The sequence below is a fragment of the Eumetopias jubatus genome, unplaced genomic scaffold, assembly GCF_037043125.1.
Source record: "Eumetopias jubatus isolate StellerSeaLion01/CBP00866 unplaced genomic scaffold, mEumJub1_p1.0 scaffold_6, whole genome shotgun sequence".
Lineage (NCBI taxonomy): Eukaryota > Metazoa > Chordata > Mammalia > Carnivora > Otariidae > Eumetopias > Eumetopias jubatus.
The window spans coordinates 52,975,920-52,994,254 of NW_028274812.1; the positions used below are offsets into that span (position 1 = coordinate 52,975,920).

General features: G+C 41.0%; 1 protein-coding gene and 1 pseudogene across 2 annotated transcripts in view; both read left to right on the forward strand.

Moving 5' to 3' along the window:
• SNX3 (sorting nexin 3) overlaps nt 1–18,335 on the forward strand; it is a 46,403-nt gene that overhangs the window by 13,343 nt on the left and 14,725 nt on the right. The window lies entirely within an intron of this gene.
• On the forward strand, nt 3,215–4,696 carry LOC114209891 (mitochondrial import receptor subunit TOM40 homolog pseudogene; annotated as a pseudogene).

An 18,335-nucleotide genomic window follows, 5' to 3' on the forward strand; every position in this document is an offset into this window, starting at 1 on the left:
TCTTTGGCAATTTTTGATGGCTTGTGTTTCTGATTAGTGTTTGTCCTAGTTTCACCTGACTTTATTGAAAGAGTACAGTTTCTTATCAGTATCCTGTGGTTTCAGAGACATCTCGGCAGTTTTTTGCTATCAGTATTGCCAGAAATTCTATATCCTGTGTCAGAATGTGCAGAGAAATTTTGTTCTTTTACTTTATAGTTGCTGTTATTTATTACTATTAATTTGTACACTTTCCCTGATACCGTATTTTGTTTCTCTCCTCTCATCAATCCCTGTGTAGGGCTCCTTACCCCTACCCAATGACAGACCTCATTTTCTTGTTGGGTTTTGACTGCTATGTTTATCATATTCAAGTTTCATTCTCAGGGAAGCTAAACTTCTCTCTAAATTGGGCGCCTGGGTGGCTCAGTTGGTTAAGCGACTGCCTTCGGCTCAGGTCATGATCCCGGAGTCCCAGGATCGAGTCCCACATCAGGCTCCCTGCTCAGTAAGGGAGCCTGCTTCTCCCTCTGACCCTACCCCCTCTCATGTATCTCTCTCTCTCTCATTCTCTCTCTCTCAAATAAATAAATAAATCTTTAAAAATAAATAAATAAATTGGTCGAAGCATCTGGGGCAGTCTTTCCCTACCCAGGGACGGTAGAAAAGAACTGGCAACAGATTTGAGTATTGTATGTGTGAGGGAGCGCTGGGCGGAGGTTGTAGCAGAGGGGCAAAACTATTGACCGCTTACATAGTGTGGATCTCCATTCTTTTAGAACCTCCATTAAGTTTTTGTTCTTTGGGAGATAGTTTAACACAGTCTAAGAACACATAGATTATGAACTTGAATTCATATCCCAGTTTGCCCAGCTTATTAATTGAGTGCCCTTGGACAATTAACCCCTCTGAACCTTTTGTCTATCCTAAAGATGACAGTGTTACTGTTTTCCTTAGAATTAAATGAGAATTAAATGATGTTAGGTGTTATGGACTTTAAATACTGTCTCATTTGGGATGCCTGGGTGGCTCAGTCAATTAAGTGTCTGATTCTTGATCCCAGCTCAGATCTCAGGGTTGTGAGTTCAAGCCCTTCATTGGGCTCCATACTGGGCCTGGAGCCTACTTAAAAAAAAAATTCTATCTCATTTATATAATATTAGCTGTTGCTGTTATTTAATTACTGAGTTGCCTCTAGCTTTCTAATGCACTATCAGAAAGAGAAGGAGGTGCCTGACTGGCTCAGTCGATAGAGCACGTGACTCTTGATCTCAGGATTGTGAGTTTGAGCCCCACGTTGGGGGTACAGGTTACTTTAAAAAAAGAGAAAAGAAAGTACTGATTTCAGTAAATGATTGGTTTTCTGACATACATTACCAGACTTGCATTTTTTTCTCCCAAACTGTCTGATACATCATTGAAACGTTCTTAAGGAAAAGTCAAAACTCTATAGAATCTCTTATATTGTTTAAACATGACAATGGATGGTAGTGATAGTTGCACAACAGTGTAAATGTACTTAATACTTCAGAATTCTGTACACTTAAAAGTGTATACTCTGGGGCGCCTGGGTGGCTCAGTTGGTTAAGCGACTGCCTTCGGCTCAGGTCATGATCCTGGAGTCCCGGGATCGAGTTCCGCATTGGGCTCCCTGCTGGGCAGGGAGTCTGCTTCTCCCTCTGACCCTCTTCCCTCTCGTACTCTCTATCTATCATTCTCTCTCTCTCAAATAAATAAATAAAATCTTTCAAAAAAAAAGTGTATACTCTGTAACATAAAATGGTAAATATTCTGTTATGTGCATTGTATAAAAAAACATGGAAACACAAATAATGGAGGAGGAGCAGTTAGGTTAATATAATCTTTTCTTTCAAGTTACCAAAGCAGGGGAGGAAAGCAGTTCTTCATGACCTTTTAACAAGAATCTCAGTCCTTACCCATTTATCTTGTCCTAAGTGTGTTTTAGAGGTGCCAGGGTGGCTCAGTTGGTTAAGCAACTGACACTTGGTTTCATCTCAGGTCATGATCTCCAGGTTGTGGGATTGAGCCCTATGCTTAGCAAAAGTCCGTTTCGGATTCTCTCTCCTGCTCCCTTTTTCCCCCTTTGCCCCTCCCCCTACTCGTACATGCCCTCTCTCACTCTCCAAAAATAAAATCTTTTTAAAAAAATTTTTTAAGTCTTTTATCTGTTATTAATATAGCCACTCCAGCATTTTTGTGGTTACTTGTAGGCTATATCATTTTCCATCCTTCCACTTTTAACCTGTTTTTTTTTTTAGATTTTTTTTTTTTTTTTTTTTTGACAGAGCACAAGCAGAGGGAGAGAGAGGGAGAAGCAGGCTGATGTGGGACTTGATCCCAGGACCCTGGGATCATGACCCGGGCCGAAGGCAGCCGCTTAACCGACTGAGCCACCCAGGCATCCCTAACCTGTTTTTGTTTTTGAATGTTAAATATGTGTCTTGTGGACAGGATGTAAGAATGGTATCTTTTTTTTAAATCCAGGCTCACAAGCTCTGTCTTTTGATTGAAGTGTTTTGTTTTATATTTAATGAAATTATTGGTGTGATGGGTTTATTTCTGCCATTTGATACTTTTTTCTTCTTTTAAATTTTTATTTTAATTCCAGTTAGTTAATGTACAGTGTTATATTAGTTTCAGGTATACAGTATTGTGATTCAGCAATTCCATACATCATCCAGTGCTCATCACAAGTGCACTTCTTTTTAATTTTACTTCATTTATTTATTTTAAAGATTCACTTATTTGTTTTACTTTTTTATTTTAGAGCGAGAGTGCGCGCAAGCGGAATGGGCATAGGGAGAGGGAGGGAGACTCTCAAGCAGACTCCGTGCTGAGTGCAGAGCCCAACACAGGGCTTGATCTCACAACCATGAGATCACGAACTGAGCCAAAACCAGGAGTCAGATTTTTAACTGTGTTACCCAGGTGCCCCTTTTTATTTTTTTGCTTTTTTGAGAGAGAGAAAGCATGCACTGGGCAGGAGGGGCAGAGGGAGAGGGAGAGAGAATCTCAGACAGGCTCCATGCCAAGGGCAGGGCTCAGTCTCACAACCCTGAGATCATCACCTGAGCCAAAATCAGGAGTCGGATGCTTAACCAACTGAGCCACCCAGGTGCCCCACAAGTGCATTTCTTTTTTTTTTTTAAGATTTTATTTATTTAGGGGGTGGGAGCGGAGCCCAGGCCGGGTGCGGGCGCTGCCGCCAGCGACCATGGGGAACGTCTTGGCCCCTAGCTCGCCGCCTGCCAGGCCGCCGCCGCCGGTCGGGGGCGGTCTGGGCACTGGGGCTGGCGCGGGTCGAGGTTCGGAACGGACCCCCGGTGCTGCGGGTGGCAGCGCCGCAGGGACCGCGGGTGATGGGGCCTGCGGCTGCCTGCCCAACCCCGGCACGTTCGAGGAGTGTCACCGGAAGTGCAAGGAGCTATTTCCCATTCAGATGGAAGGTGTCAAGCTCACAGTCAACAAAGGGTTGAGTAACCATTTCCAGGTAAACCACACAGTAGCCCTCAGCACAATTGGGGAGTCCAACTACCACTTCGGGGTCACTTACGTGGGAACAAAGCAGCTGAGTCCCACAGAGGCATTCCCCGTGCTGGTGGGTGACATGGACAACAGTGGCAGCCTCAATGCTCAGGTCATTCACCAGCTGGGCCCTGGCCTCTGGTCCAAGATGGCCATCCAGACCCAGCAGTCCAAGTTCGTGAACTGGCAGGTGGACGGGGAGTACCGGGGTTCTGACTTCACAGCAGCCGTCACCCTGGGGAACCCAGACGTCCTGGTGGGTTCAGGAATCCTGGTGGCCCACTACCTCCAGAGCATCACGCCGTGTCTGGCCCTGGGTGGGGAGCTTGTCTACCACTGGCGGCCTGGGGAGGAAGGCACTGTCATGTCTCTAGCTGGGAAGTACACATTGAACAACTGGTTGGCAACAGTAACATTGGGCCAGGCAGGCATGCATGCCACCTACTATCACAAAGCCAGCGACCAGCTGCAGGTGGGCATGGAGTTCGAGGCCAGCACGAGGATGCAGGACACCAGCGTCTCCTTCGGGTACCAGCTGGACCTGCCCAAGGCTAACCTCCTCTTCAGAGGCTCCGTGGACAGCAACTGGATCGTGGGCACCACACTGGGGAAGAAGCTCCCGCCTCTGCCCCTGACGTTGGCCCTTGGGGCCTTCCTGAATCACCGAAAGAACAAGTTCCAGTGCGGCTTTGGCCTCACCATCGGCTGAGCCCCTCCTGGCCCCCGCCTTCCACCCTTCCTCCTACAGATCCCCCCTCCCCCTCCCCCTGCCACGGAGGGGAGACCTGAGCCCTCCTCCCCCTCCCTTCCCTCCCTCCTCGGGGGTCAGGGGGGCAGTGGAAAGGAGAGGACCCATCACCCTAGCAGCTGAGGGGGGGATTCTGGAACTTGCGCGCTTCAGGATTCGGAGCACTAGGGACAGGGTGCCTACTGGGCCTGGAGTCACAGGAGGGATTCCGGAATCAAGGGGCACGCCAGGTTCTGAGCACCAGGGGCAGAGGCGGCCGGACAACCTCAGGGAGGTGTTGGGGTATCCGAGTCCCCCCAAAGGGCCCTGGGCCCGGCCCTGAGGGGCAGGAAGAAGAGGAGCTTCCCCATCCCCGGTCAGTCTGCCCCCGCCCACTTTCCCACCCATCCCTCAGTATAAATCATGTTTATAAGTTATGGAAGAACCAGGACATTTTACAGAAAAAAAAAAACAAAAACAAAAAATATACGTGAACAAAAGTGAAAAAAAAAAAGATTTTATTTATTTATTTGACAGAGAGATAGCGAGAGAGGGAACACAAGCAGGGGGAGTGGGAGAGGGAGAAGCAGGCTTCCCGCTGAGCAAGGAGCCTGATGCGGGGTTCGGCCTGAGCCGAAGGCAGATGCTTAAGGACTGAGCCACCCAGGCACCCCCCCACAAGTGCACTTCTTAATACTTATTTATTATATCTCATTTTTGTTTTTCTATTCCTCCTTTCTTTTTTTCATTAAATAGATTTTTTTAGCATACCATTTTAATTCCTAAGACCTTTTAAAATTCTTCTTAAGATTATTAGTGTTTGATCTAGGAATGACAATGACTCAGCCTTTCACAGTGTAATTCACTTTAATGCTAACTTAATTCTAGTAAAATAGGGGCGCCTGGGTGGCTCAGTCATTAAGCGTCTGCCTTCCGCTCAGGTCGTGGTCCCGGGGTCCTGGGATCGAGTCCCGCATGGGGCTCCCTGCTCAGCGGGGAGTCTGTTCTCCCTCTGCCCCTCCTCCTGCTTGTACTCTCTCTCTCTCTCATAAATAAAAATAAAATCTTTAAAAAAAAATTTAATTCTAGTAAAATATATAAGCTTTGCTCCAAATACATCCAGTTCCTCCCCCTTCCTTTGTTTCATATTGTCATGTGTATTATATCTTTACATCATACAGGGGTAACAATAGAGGTTTATAATTATTTTATGCAGTTGTCTTTTTAATCATCTAAGAGAGGAGAAAAACACATTTATACATTTACCTGTGTAATTATTTTTACTGCTTCTCTTATTTCTTCATGTGGATCCCAGTAACCATCTGTTGTCATTTCTTTTGAGCCTGAAGGGCTTTCTTTCTTTCCCTCCTTCCCTCCCTCCCTGCCTGCCTTCCTTCCTTCCCTCCCTCCCTTTCCTTCCTTTCTTTCTCTTAGTCTTTCTTTCTTTTTTCTTAAAGATTTTTATTTATTTGAGAGAGAAAGGCAGAGATAGAGCATGAGCAGGGACGAGAGGGAGAAGCAGGCTCCCCACTGAGCAGGGAGCCCAACGCGGGGCTTGATCTCCGGACCATGGGATCAGGCTCCCCACTGAGCAGGGAGCCCAATGCGGGGCTTAACCAACTGAGCCATGCAGGCACCCCTGAAGGGCTTTCTTTAGTATTTCTTGTAAGGGAGATCTGCTTACTATAAACTCTTACAGTCTTTGTTCATCTGGGAATGGCTTATTTCATACACACACATATATATATATACATACACATATATATGTATGTATTTATTAAGTAGGGTCCATGCTCAGTCTGGAGCCCAATGTGGGGCTTGAACTAACAGCCCTGAGATCAAGACCTGAGCTGAGATCAAGAGTTGGACACTTAACTGACTGAGCCACCCAGGTGCCCCTTCTCTTTATTTTTGAAGGATAGTTTTGCTGGATATATTAGTTTTCTGTTATTGCATTGAAAATTATCATAAATGTAGCACCTTAAAGTACTGCCTCACCAGTTTCTTTAAGTCAGAAACCTGGGTTTGGCTTAGCTGGGCCCTTTGCTTGGATCTTAAGATCTACAGTCAAGATTTGATCAATGTTGTGGTCTCATGTGAGGCCTGGGATTCTTTCCAGGCTTACGTGGTTGTTGGAAGAATTCATTTTTTTTTCTTTTTTTTAAGATTTTATTTATTTGACAGAGACATAGCGAGAGAGGGAACATAAGCAGGAGGAGTGGGAGAGGGAGAAGCAGGCTTCCCACAGAGCAGGGAGCCTGATGCAGGGCTCGATCCCAGGACCCTGGGACCATGACCTGAGCTGAAGGCAAACGCTTAATGACTGAGCCACCCAGGCACCCCGAATTCATTTTCTTATAGCTGTAAAATTTATAGTGGCCTGAAGTCCTCTTTTTAAGGGGCTCACCTGATTAAGTCAAGTCCACTCAAAAAAAATCTCTTTTGATGAACTCAAAGACTGATTAACTTTATCTGCAAAAGTCCTTCATCTTTGCCATATAATGTAACTCAATCATGAAAGTGACATCCATCGTATTTGTAGGCCTCTCTCCATACTCATATGGGAGGTGTGTATACCAGGGGTGGGAATTGGGGTGGGGTGCATATCAGATTTCTCTCTACCACTGAATATAGACTTTGTTGTATCTTCTTTCAGCCTTCTGAATACTCCAATGCTTCCTAGTCTCTGTTGTTTAAGGGGGGGAAGTCAGCTGTTAATTTTATTGTGTGTCTCCCTATATGTGATGTGTCATTTGTCTCTTACCATTTTCAAGATTTTCTGGTTTTCTTTGGCTTTTAATAGTTTGACCATGATGTTTGTAGGCATGGATCTCTTTATGTTTCTCTTACTTGGAATTCATGGAGCTTCTTGGATGTGTAGTATAAAGATTTTAATCAAATTTGGGAAGTCTTCAGCCATTATTTATTCTTTTTTTTCCTCTTATTGTGAGTCTCCCATTACTTGTGTGTTGGTACCTGTGGTGGAGTCTCACAGGTTTCTGAGGCTCTGTTCTGTTCTCTTTTTGTTCTTCAGAATGAACAATTTCTATTGATCTGTCGTCATTTGCTGATTCCTCTTGTCTGCCCCTCAAATCTGTTGAGCCCCTCCAGTGAATTTTTCATGCATTTATTGCACTTCTCTCACTCTTTTTTAAGATTTTATTTTTAAGTAATCTCCACACTCAACCTGGGGCTTGAACTCACAACCCTGAGATCACGAGTTCCATGCTCCACTGACTGAACCAGCCAGGCGCCCCAGTTATTACACTTTTCAACTCCAGAATTCCAACTTGGGTCTTCTTTATAATCTTTTTGTTGAGATGCTCTGTTCATTGAGTCATTGTCATCATACTTTCCTTGAATCCTTTAAGCATGGTTTCTTTTAGTTACTTGAACATATTTATTATAATAGCTGCTTTGAAATCCTTGTCAGCTAAGTTCAGCAACTGAACCTCTTCAGAGATAGTTTCTATTGAAAACAATTGTTTTTTCCCTATGTATAGAATACATTTTCCTGTTTCTTTGCATCTTTCATAATTTTTTTTTAAAGCTGAACCTTTTATTTTGTTTGAACATTTTAGACAATATATTTTTATTTATTTTTTAAATATGTATTTGAGAGCTTGAGCAAGCACGAGCGGGGGGGGAGGGGCAGAGGGGGAGGGAGAAGCAGACTCCCCTCTGAGCACAGAGCCCAACTCAGGGCTCAATCCCGGGACTCTGAGATCATGACCCAAGCAGAAGTCAGACACTTAACCAACTGAGCCACCCAGGCGCCCCTTAGATAATATATTTTAGAGACTCATGAATTATATCATCTCCCGCCTCTCCCACACGGGAGGGGTTCTATTTCTGTATATTTTTTTAAGGACCTGCCTGCACAAAGTGTGCTGTTGCCAATATCTCTCATTTTTTCCCCCCAATTCTTGTTTGTTTTTTAAGCCTGGTTTCCTAGGGGTCAGCCTTGGATCAGCATAGTTAGTGTTAGCCAGTGACTTGGTCAGAGGTTCTGCATAAGCACCTTGAGCCATAAGGCTTCTGCCCTTAGACAATGAATTTGTATGTAGTAGGTTGGGGAATGAATTCAAAGCATAGGCAATTTATAAGTTCCAACTTCTACTTTGTGCCAAGTCTTCTCATGTCCATGATTCTTCTGTATCTGTGAAAGACCTCACAGCCAGAGATAAGTGGGGTCTTTGCCAATCTTTCCTAAGCCTGCATGCCGCTTTGTGCAAGCACATAGCCTTTCAGACCACCACGGATAACTTACTAAGGTCCGTCATGGTTGTGCCATTCTCAGGACATCTCTGCTAAATTTCCATCAAGTATATTCATTTGTTTCTTGCCCTAGTCAATCTTGGGACCATTGGCTGATGCAATATTGGCCTTCCCCATTGTTTGCCACCAAGATCACTGTTCTCAACAATACCCCCTGCATGTGGAATTTTTCTACATTCTTCTCTTAATCATTTATCCCCCTCTCGCAGTGATGGTGCTGGTTTTGCCCCACACTGGTAAAACTACCATTGATGGAGCTGGTGTGATGGTTAAAACACCACAGACTTGTGCTCTTACCTGAGGTTCACGGTTTTTTCTTGAGTAAATGCTTTTCGATTTGTTATATGTCTTCAGCCAACTTTCAGAATCCTGATATGGTTGTTTTTGATTTGGGGGGAGAGGTGGGGGAGGTTTTGCTTAGCTCTTCACCATTCCAGCAGCTCCAACCCTTAGTGTTTTGCATTCTACCTTTTTTAGAGGTTTTATATTTTGAAGAGACCTTACTAGTATTACTATGCTTTTAATGTTAATTTATGTGTGCTCAGAAGCACTTTTTATGCAATGTTTAAATGTTTTTAAAGGCCTCTTGATCAAATATTACTTAGCTTCTTGCACATAGTAGTTGTTTCTAGATATGTCTCCGGAGGCAAGGGAAACAAAAGCAAAAATGAACTGTTGGGACTTCATCAAGATAAAAGCTGCACAGTGAAAGAAGCAATCACCAAAACTAAAAGCTAGCTTATGGAATGGGAGAAGATACTTGCAAATGACATGTCTGATAAGGGTTAGTATCCAAAATATATAAAGAACTTATCAAACTCAACACCCAAAAAACACAAATAATCCAGTTAAGAAATGGGCAGAAGACATGAATAGACACTTTTCTGAAGAAGACATCCAGATGGCTAACAGACACATGAAAAGATGCTGAATATCACTCATCATCAGGGAAATACAAATCAAAACCACATTGAGATGCCACCTAACACCTGTCAGAATGGCTAAAATTAACAACACAGGAAACAATAGGTACTGGCAAAGATGCAGAGAAAGGGGAACCCTCTTGCATTGTTGGTGGGAATGCAAGCTGGTGCAGCCACTCTGGAGAACAGTATGGAGGTTCCTTAAAAAGTTAAAAATAGAAACTACTGTATGATACAGTAAATGCACTACTAAGTATTTACCCAAAGGATACAAAAATACTGATTTGAAGGGGTACATGTACCCCGATGTTTATAACAGCATTATCAGCCAGACTATGGAGAGAGCCCAAATATCCATCGACTGATGACTGGATAAAGAAGTGGTGTGTGTGTGTGTGTGGGTGGGTGGGTGTAGACACACACACACAGGAATATTACTTAGCCATCAAAAACAATGAAATCTTGCCATTTGCAATTATGTGGATGGAGCTAGAATGTATTACGCTAAGCAAAATAAGTCAGATAGAAAAAGACAAATACCTTGTGATTTCACTCATGTGGAATTTAAGAAACAAAGCAGATGAACATATGGGGAGGGGACAAAAAAAAGAGAGAGGGAAACAAACCATAAGAGACTTTTTTTTTTTAAGATTTTATTTATTTATTTGACAGACAGAGAAGGAACACAAGCAGGGGGAGTGAGAGGGAGAAGCAGGCCTTCCGCCGAGCAGGGAGCCTGATGTGGGGCTCGATCCCAGGACCCTGGGATCATGACCTGAGCCGAAAGCAGACGCCTAACGACTGAGCCACCCAGGCACCCCCCATAAGAGACTCAAAAATAGAGAACAAACTGAGGGTTGTTGGAGGGAGGCTAAATGGTGATGGGTATTAAGGAGGGCACTCGTTATGATGAGCCCTGGGTGTTGTATGTAAATGATGAATCACTGAATTCTACTCCTGAAACCAATATTGCACTGTATGTTATCTAACTAGAATTTAACTAAAAATTTGAAAAAAAAGATAAATGTGGCATGGTATTTGCCCTACACTCGATACCCAGGAAGTGATAATGTGTGAAGTAATAATAGTTCCTCTTTAATTGTTGATGTAAATGGCAGTATCTTCATTTTAAAGACGAGGTAACTGAGATTTAGAGAAGGAAAGTAACATTTTTAAAAAGATTTATTTATTTACTTTATAGAGAGAGCGAGAGCCGAGGAAGGGCAGAGGGAAAGAGAGAAGCAGACTCCCTGCTTAGCACAGAGTCTGATGCAGGGCTTGATCCCAGCACCTTGAGATTAGGGCCTGAGCAGGACCTAAGAGTCAAATGCACAACCTACTGAGCCACCCAGGCGCCTCAGAAAAATTTTTAATTCGTCTTAAAGCCTCTAAGCCTAAAAGGTTGTACATACATGTCTTTATCATAATAATGTACTCCCCAGATTGTGTAGTCTTACAGAAACTTGCCCCATGGTATTCTAGTATCCTTAATTTCTTTCTCCTTACCTTTATATATCCTTGTCTAGATAAAGTCTGCTAATCAGGGACCATGTCCATGTATTTAGTCAGTGTTTGTGGTAGATTCTCAATTAATACTTTTATTCTGTATAGTTCTTAGCATTATAAGTAACATCAGTGGCTTATGAGACTCCATAATTAATATTTATAAGTGTCATGACTTAAAATATATTATTTACCACACTTCCAAATAGTTTGGGGGCTAGAGGTGAAGGATCTGGAATGATTTCCTTTTCTTACAAACTTTACAACTCAGAGGAGAGAGCAAGAGAAGGAAAGTATGAGGAGAAAAGAGGCTAGATTAAGTACTCAGAAATGAACTTAAATTTTGAGGGACAGAACCCAGAATACCCTGCTCTCCAGCCCCACCACAAATACTGATAACACCTAACAGTTAAAGAGAGTATGCCAGCAAGAAATTTTTTGGCTTATAGTGACTTAATTATTAATGTATTAAAATCTTTTTTTTTTTTAAAGATTTTATTTGAGAGAGAGAAAGAGAATGAGCGATGTGGGACCCAATCCTGGAACTCTGGGATCATGACCTGAGCCGAAGGCAGACACTTAACTCACTGAGCCACCCAGGCGCCCTGTATTGAAATCTTTGATGACAAGTTACAACTCTTGTGACCTGTGCTTTTTCCAGTGATATATTATGAGGGTTCTTAAGAGAGTTACTACTGTTTCTAATAAAAGGATTTTGTGTTAGTGATTTGAGTACTTTTGGTTATAAGAACAATAATCACTCTTTGTGGGGCTTTATGGAAGGAATAAAGTATTGTAATGATACTGCTGTCTCAATTTAAAGCATGCATGTATATAGTATTTAATATCATTGTCTAGTTGGTCTTATTATAGCTAATCACTCTCACAAGAGAAAGGGTTTATTAACATAAGCATCACTCATGTCTTCAAGAATTAAGACTCATTGAATACCTGTTTTCATGTTCCAGGTAGTATTTCATTCTTTGAAGAAACACCTCAGTGTAATTCTTTTATAATGTAGGTGGCAAATTATTTCATACTCTGTTCTTAGAGATTTATCAAGTTAATGCAGAGAAAGCAACTTCATCTTAAATTGCAACTTATTTTAGGACCTTGCTTTTGGTTAGAGTAGAAAAATTTCAGTTTGGGTACCGGGGTGGCTCAGTTGGTTAAACAGCTGCCTTTGGCTCAGGTCATGATCCTGGGGTCCTGGGATCGAGTCCCACATCGGGCTCCCTGCTCGGCGGGGAGTCTGCTTCTCCCTCTGACCCTCCCCCCTCTCATGCTCGCTCTCTCATTCTCAAATAAATAAAATCTTTAAAAAAAAGAAATTTCAGTTCATCTTATCACCTGCTTAAATTGTAGAAGAACACTTCCATAATTGAATAATCCATAATCAGTGAACTATTTTAGATTTTCTGTGAACCTCGGCTGCTCAGAACACAGTCAAGAGCTAATAAGCAAAAAAGTTAACAGCAAAGGGTTAAAAACAAAGAAGTCTGTACACTTAATTAGGTACCACGTTTTTATATATGAAATACTGTCCTCTCAGTATGCTTCTTGTTTAGCATAATTCTACCAAAGTCAGGTTACTGATTTAGTTACCTGTTACCGTGTAATAGACAACCCCAAAAGTTGGTGGCTTAAAACAACTGACATTCACTTTATCACAATTCTGCAGTTTGGTCAGGTCTTAGAAGGAACAGCTTACCTCTGTTTTCCTTGATATCTGCTGGAACACCTTGACTGGGGCTGGAGGATTTATTTCCAAGATGATTCAGTCATATGGCTGGCTGGCAGGTTGGTGCTGGCACCAACTGGGAGTTCAGCTGGGGCTATTGATCAGGTCCTGAGTTTTCTTTCATGTGGATAGCTAGACTTTTAACAATAGTGTCTGGGTTCCAAGAGAGAATGTCTTTTTATGAACAGATGTTCCAAGAGGACAAGCCTCAGTTCACAAATATTTAACTAATATACCATTCATCAAAGGTGGTTACATGGCCAAGTGATGGGGGAAAGGATACAGAAAGCATGATATATTGCAGGTAACCAAAGTTAATAGCCTGTACAGTTATGTGCCTCCTCAGTCTGTAGTGAAATAGCCTCGCTGGAGGCCATTTTGAAGCCTTAACATTCATAGCCTTTGGCTCAGTAATTTCACCTCTAGTGGTTTGTCTTAAGGAAAGTATATAAATTCCCTGGATCTGTATCAAGGCTTCATCTAACTCTCATCCACAGCATTTTGCCGAGGGTGAGGTAGCTGGGTAATGCAGGAGTTGGGACTAAAACCAGATTGTCTGGTTCCAGAGCTGTGTGCTTAATCATTGTATTATACCACCTCTCATGTAGATAATGTCTGTATATAATCATATTAATGATGTAAATGAGAAGCTTATAACATATTTAATAAAAATAGAAGTTGTATATATAAAAATCTGAAAGGATATATATCAAAATATCTACAAAGGAATGTGTATTACTGTTCTAATCTTTTTAATTATAAAGATACTTTTTATGAGTCTACCATGCAAACTTAATATGTTCTTCATATGTATATGGGTTTTTTTAAAAAGAATTTTTAATGTTTAAGTAATCACCCAACGTAGGGCTTGACAACTCCAAGATCAAGAGTTGCATGCTCCACCGAATGAGCCAACCTGGCACCCCTTAGATATATTTTAATTCTGTTCTATTTCTTTAATCCCTCCCCACCCTCCGATTTCATGCTATACATATCTCTTGAGGAGATCCTTTTTAGATCCCTGCAGTCCATATGTGCATATTTAGAAGTTTAGAACACACTTACTGAATAGTTTCGTAACTAATATTCTTCCGCTGGTTTCCACATTATAGTTTTACCTACAATGACTTTGCATCCCATTTCCAGTTATTCTCATAATGGTTAGTTCCAAATCACTATACTTGAGGAGGTAAAATATTGCCTATAATTATTCTGGCTAAACTAAAATGACTTGGTGATCATACAGATTCCTTAGCTCCCGTACCCTGTTTCACAGTTAGTAGGTCTAGGACAGTGGTTCTAGGGCACTGATTCTCAACACTGGCTGCACCTTAGAATTACCTAAAAACACGGATGTTCGAGTTCCACCTCAGACTAATTTGAATGAGATTCTGTAGGTGGTGGCACTTGGGATGTGTGGGAATGGGTGGGTGTTTACAACTCTTGAGACAATTTCCACCGTGAGGCAAGTGGGGAAGATACAGAAAATAGTTCTGCACTTTTCAAATCGTTCAAAAAAGGTCGTAGACTATTAATAAGCAGTTTCCTTTCAGAAGCCTATATGGGATTGTATAAATATTCATGAACTATTAGGAACAAATTTTTCTTTACAGTGGAATTATTACTGCAGTTTCCTTAAAGGTGAAAACCTTGCATGAGCTCACAAATGAGTCTTGTTGCCAATTCGCAAATGAAGAATGTGGTCAAAGTAGGAAAAGTATATGGAATTACTTGATTTATGCATTAAAGCAGTCTAGATAATTTCTTCTTTACTGTTTTGGATATTATGCTGTAAAGGATACTTCTTTCATGTTGTACACCTGAAACTAATATCATATTGTATGTCAACTATACTTCAGTTTTAAAAAAAAAGAATACTTCTTTTAAAATAATGGGAAATTGTATCACTGGAAGGCCATGTCCTTATTTTATTTATTTTTTTTTTTAAAGAAAGAAACTAAACTAAATACCTTGGCTTACTGACAATCTACATTTCAAAGGTTCTCTGGACTAAAAGCTTATTCTTCACTTAAATGACTTCTCCCCAGCCATATTTAGAGTTCATCTAGGTTATAAACCATATCTCCAGTTATTCATGCTGTTCCAGATTGGGTAAAACAAGTATCAGAAGTACTGACGGGCCAGATAATAGCTTAAGCACTTCTCAGCTTATCTTTTATCTCTAGATGTAGATATTTGGAGAAATGCAGCCCTTTAATGAGAACCGGAGTAAGGCATCCATTTACATCTCTTAGGATTGGTTAAATAGAGTAAGGTCTATTGAGTATACTTTTGATGTTGTTGCCAGTCTCTTTCTTCAAATGTATACGTGACACTATCTGAAGAAATACTAGAAACACCTAGTAAACATTTTTCTGATATCTATTGTTAAGCTATATTCAGGTGATCACATTTTGAGGCTTGGTTTTCTATTTGACTATCAGTGATAATCGGGTTACATATAGGGTATCTGTGAGCTGCTGACTTTAATAGGTCAGCCTGTGTAAGTGTGTAAGACCCAGCTTTTTGGAGACCAGTGTGACAGTTTCCTCTGCTTAAATGTGAAGGGAGCACTTTTTTTAGAGGTCTGTACCATGGTTTCAAAAATCTGCTGTATAGTATATAATATCTATTTGGGTTCCTGATGATTTTACTCTTTGTCATTAGTAATACCTTTTGGGAAATGACTGGTTTCTCTTTTATATAAATGGTAGGGTTTAAAAATTTTTTATATTTGCGTATGGTTGACACAATGTTCTATTAGTTTCAGGTGTACATCATGATTCAGAGTCTATAAGGTTATGCCATGCTCACCACTAAATAGCAGTTTTAGAGTACAGGTGTACAGACATCTCATAACATTTCATCCCTTTGGAGTTTTGTTTCTGGTATATTATTATAACAGATAATACTGAATAGTTTTCTTCAAGTTTTTAGTCTTATTCTTTTGGAATTGTCTGAATGTCCCAGGTATCTTGTGTAATTAGTCCATTACCTTTTCATGTGCTCTGCAAAATATATTTTCCTCTTGCAAATGAAAAGGCAAGATACACAGAAGCTTGAGAATTGCCCTGAATATTCTCCTAAGGCAAGTACAAATATCCAGGGCTTCATTTTAGCCAAATAGACTATAAATCCTCTTCTGAATCTATTTAGTAAATCAAATTGTGAACAAAATGTACTTAACATATCTGTATGTTGACACTATTATTTGGTAGTGCAGTAAGCTAGTCTCCTCATGGTTGAAGTGAGACAAATAACTTTACCTAAAAATGTGAATTTCTCCAAGAAGCAGGATTCATTCTGTGCTCTGACGATTCTATAAGCTTTAAATTTAAGTGGATAAATTCCAAATGGCACTAAATTTTATTAGACAGCAAGTGCAAGAATAAGGAAAAAAAACTTACTGTGAAGAGGAAGAAAAGGTAACTTTACGTTGGATAAATCTGGCTGACTTAACCTTAATCAGGTGATCCAGTAATAGGACAAACTGACATCATGTCTTTTGATGTGATGTACTGAGAAGGCTTCAACAGTCCTTCCATTGGGGAACATTCCTGCCAGAAATACAGGACATGAAACTGGTCAGGAGGAAACAGACAAACTCAAATGTATAATGTATCTCAAATATCTGCCCTTCAGTGTTTAAAATTGTCAGTGTCTTGAATGGCAAAGCATCAGGAAGACTGTTCTAAATTAAAAGAGATTAAAGACACAACAAGGCAGAGCTTGATTCTTAATTGGATTCCGATTTTTAAAAAGTTTTAAAGGGACAACTGTTAAGATTTGAATATGGACTGTATATCAATGTTAATGTCCTGTATTTGGTCCTTATTCTGTGGTTATATAAAAGAATGTTCTTAGGAAATGCACACTGAAGTGCTTAGTGGTAAAGGGTTATGATGTCTGCAGTTAGCTCTCAAATGGTTCAGCAAAAATAACTGCATTTGGAAGTTTGAGAAAGCAAATGTAACAATAATAACAATTGGTTAAAGGTAAAGGAGAGTATTATGAGAACTTTTTGCTGAGTTTTAAAAGATACAAAAGGGGTAATGTAAGAAAAACAACTTAGACTTCCTGTGCAGTTGTTGGGTGTATGATTCTAGCATGTTTATATATGTTACTTCATTTTATCATTACAACATCATTCTTATGATTATAAGAACATGGCCTTCCAGAACCACACATCTAATTTATTTCAAAATATTTATCCCTTGAATGATTTCCCAAGCAGTAGAAAAGAAATTGGGCTAGTTCAACTTCTAAACCATCGATTTTGATATACTTTCACGCTATTATCCCCCGTTTATAGATGAGCAAATTGAAAAATAGATTAACTAGCCCAAGTCATACAGCTATGTGATGACAGTGCTGGAATTTGAACCTAGACAGAGACTGAGCTCTTAACCACTGTTTGTAACATAGAATATTACAAAGTCTGTACTTTTACACTGAATGAATCTCTAAGATTTGATCGTTAGAATGAGAAAGAGTAGGGTTACTGACTTTGATTTTCTTTGACTGCAGAAGGAATAGTATGACTACTATAAAGTTTTGTAAAACAAGATAGTAAAAATCTTAAATTTGACTAAAATCTCATTTCTTTATCTGAAGCATTGAATGCTTTTTTTTTTTTAAGGTTTATTTATTTGAGAGAGAGAGTACAAGCAGGGTGAGGGGCAGAGGGAGAAACCGACTCCCTGCCAAGCAGGGAGCCTATGCGGGGCTCCATCCTGGGACTCTGGGATCATGACCTGAGCCGAAGGCAGATGCCAAACCGACTGAGCCACCCAGGCGCCCTGCATTGAATGCTTTTCATTTGTATTTTCTCTATTTTTCTATTCTCTTTTTCATTTATTTCCACTGTGATCTGTATTATTTCCTTTCTTCTGCTTGTTTTGTGTTTAGTTTGTTCTTCTAGTTTCCTAAGACGGAAGTTTATTCATTTGAGATATTCTTCTTTTTTAATGCAGACATTTACAGCTATAAATTTCCATCAAAGCACTGGTTTAGCTGCTTGTTGGATGATCGTTTGAACCAATCAGACATGTGATAGTAGTAGTTTCTAAACTTGTATGTTAATCACCTGGGGAACTTTTTTAAAAGGTTCATTCCCGGGGTGCTGGGTGGCTCAGTCGTTTGAGCATTGGATTCTTGATTCCAGCTCAGGTCATGATCTTGTGGTTGTGGAACTGAGCCCTGCGTCCTGAATCTGCACTGAGTGCGGAGTCGGCTTGTCCCTCTCCCTCTCCTCTCCCTCTCCTTGAGCTTGCCCTCTCTCTTTTTCTCTAAAATAAGTAAAATCTTGGGGTGCCTGGGTGGCTCAGTCGATTAAGCATCTGCCTTTGGCTCAGGTCATGATCCCAGGGTCCTGGGAATGAGCCCTGCATTGGGCTCCCTGCTCAGTGGGGAGTCTGCTTCTCCCTCTCCCTCTGCCTGCCACTCCCCCTGCTTGTGGTCACACATGCACACGTGCTCTCTCTCTTTCTGTCAAATAAAATCTTTAAAAAAAATAAAATCTTTTAAAGGGTTCATTCCCCTAAAAACTGATTTAGTTGCTCTGAGGCAGGCCTCAAGACTGGTTTTTTTGTTTGTTTTTAAAGACTACCCAGATGGCTACCATCTGAAAACTTAACAA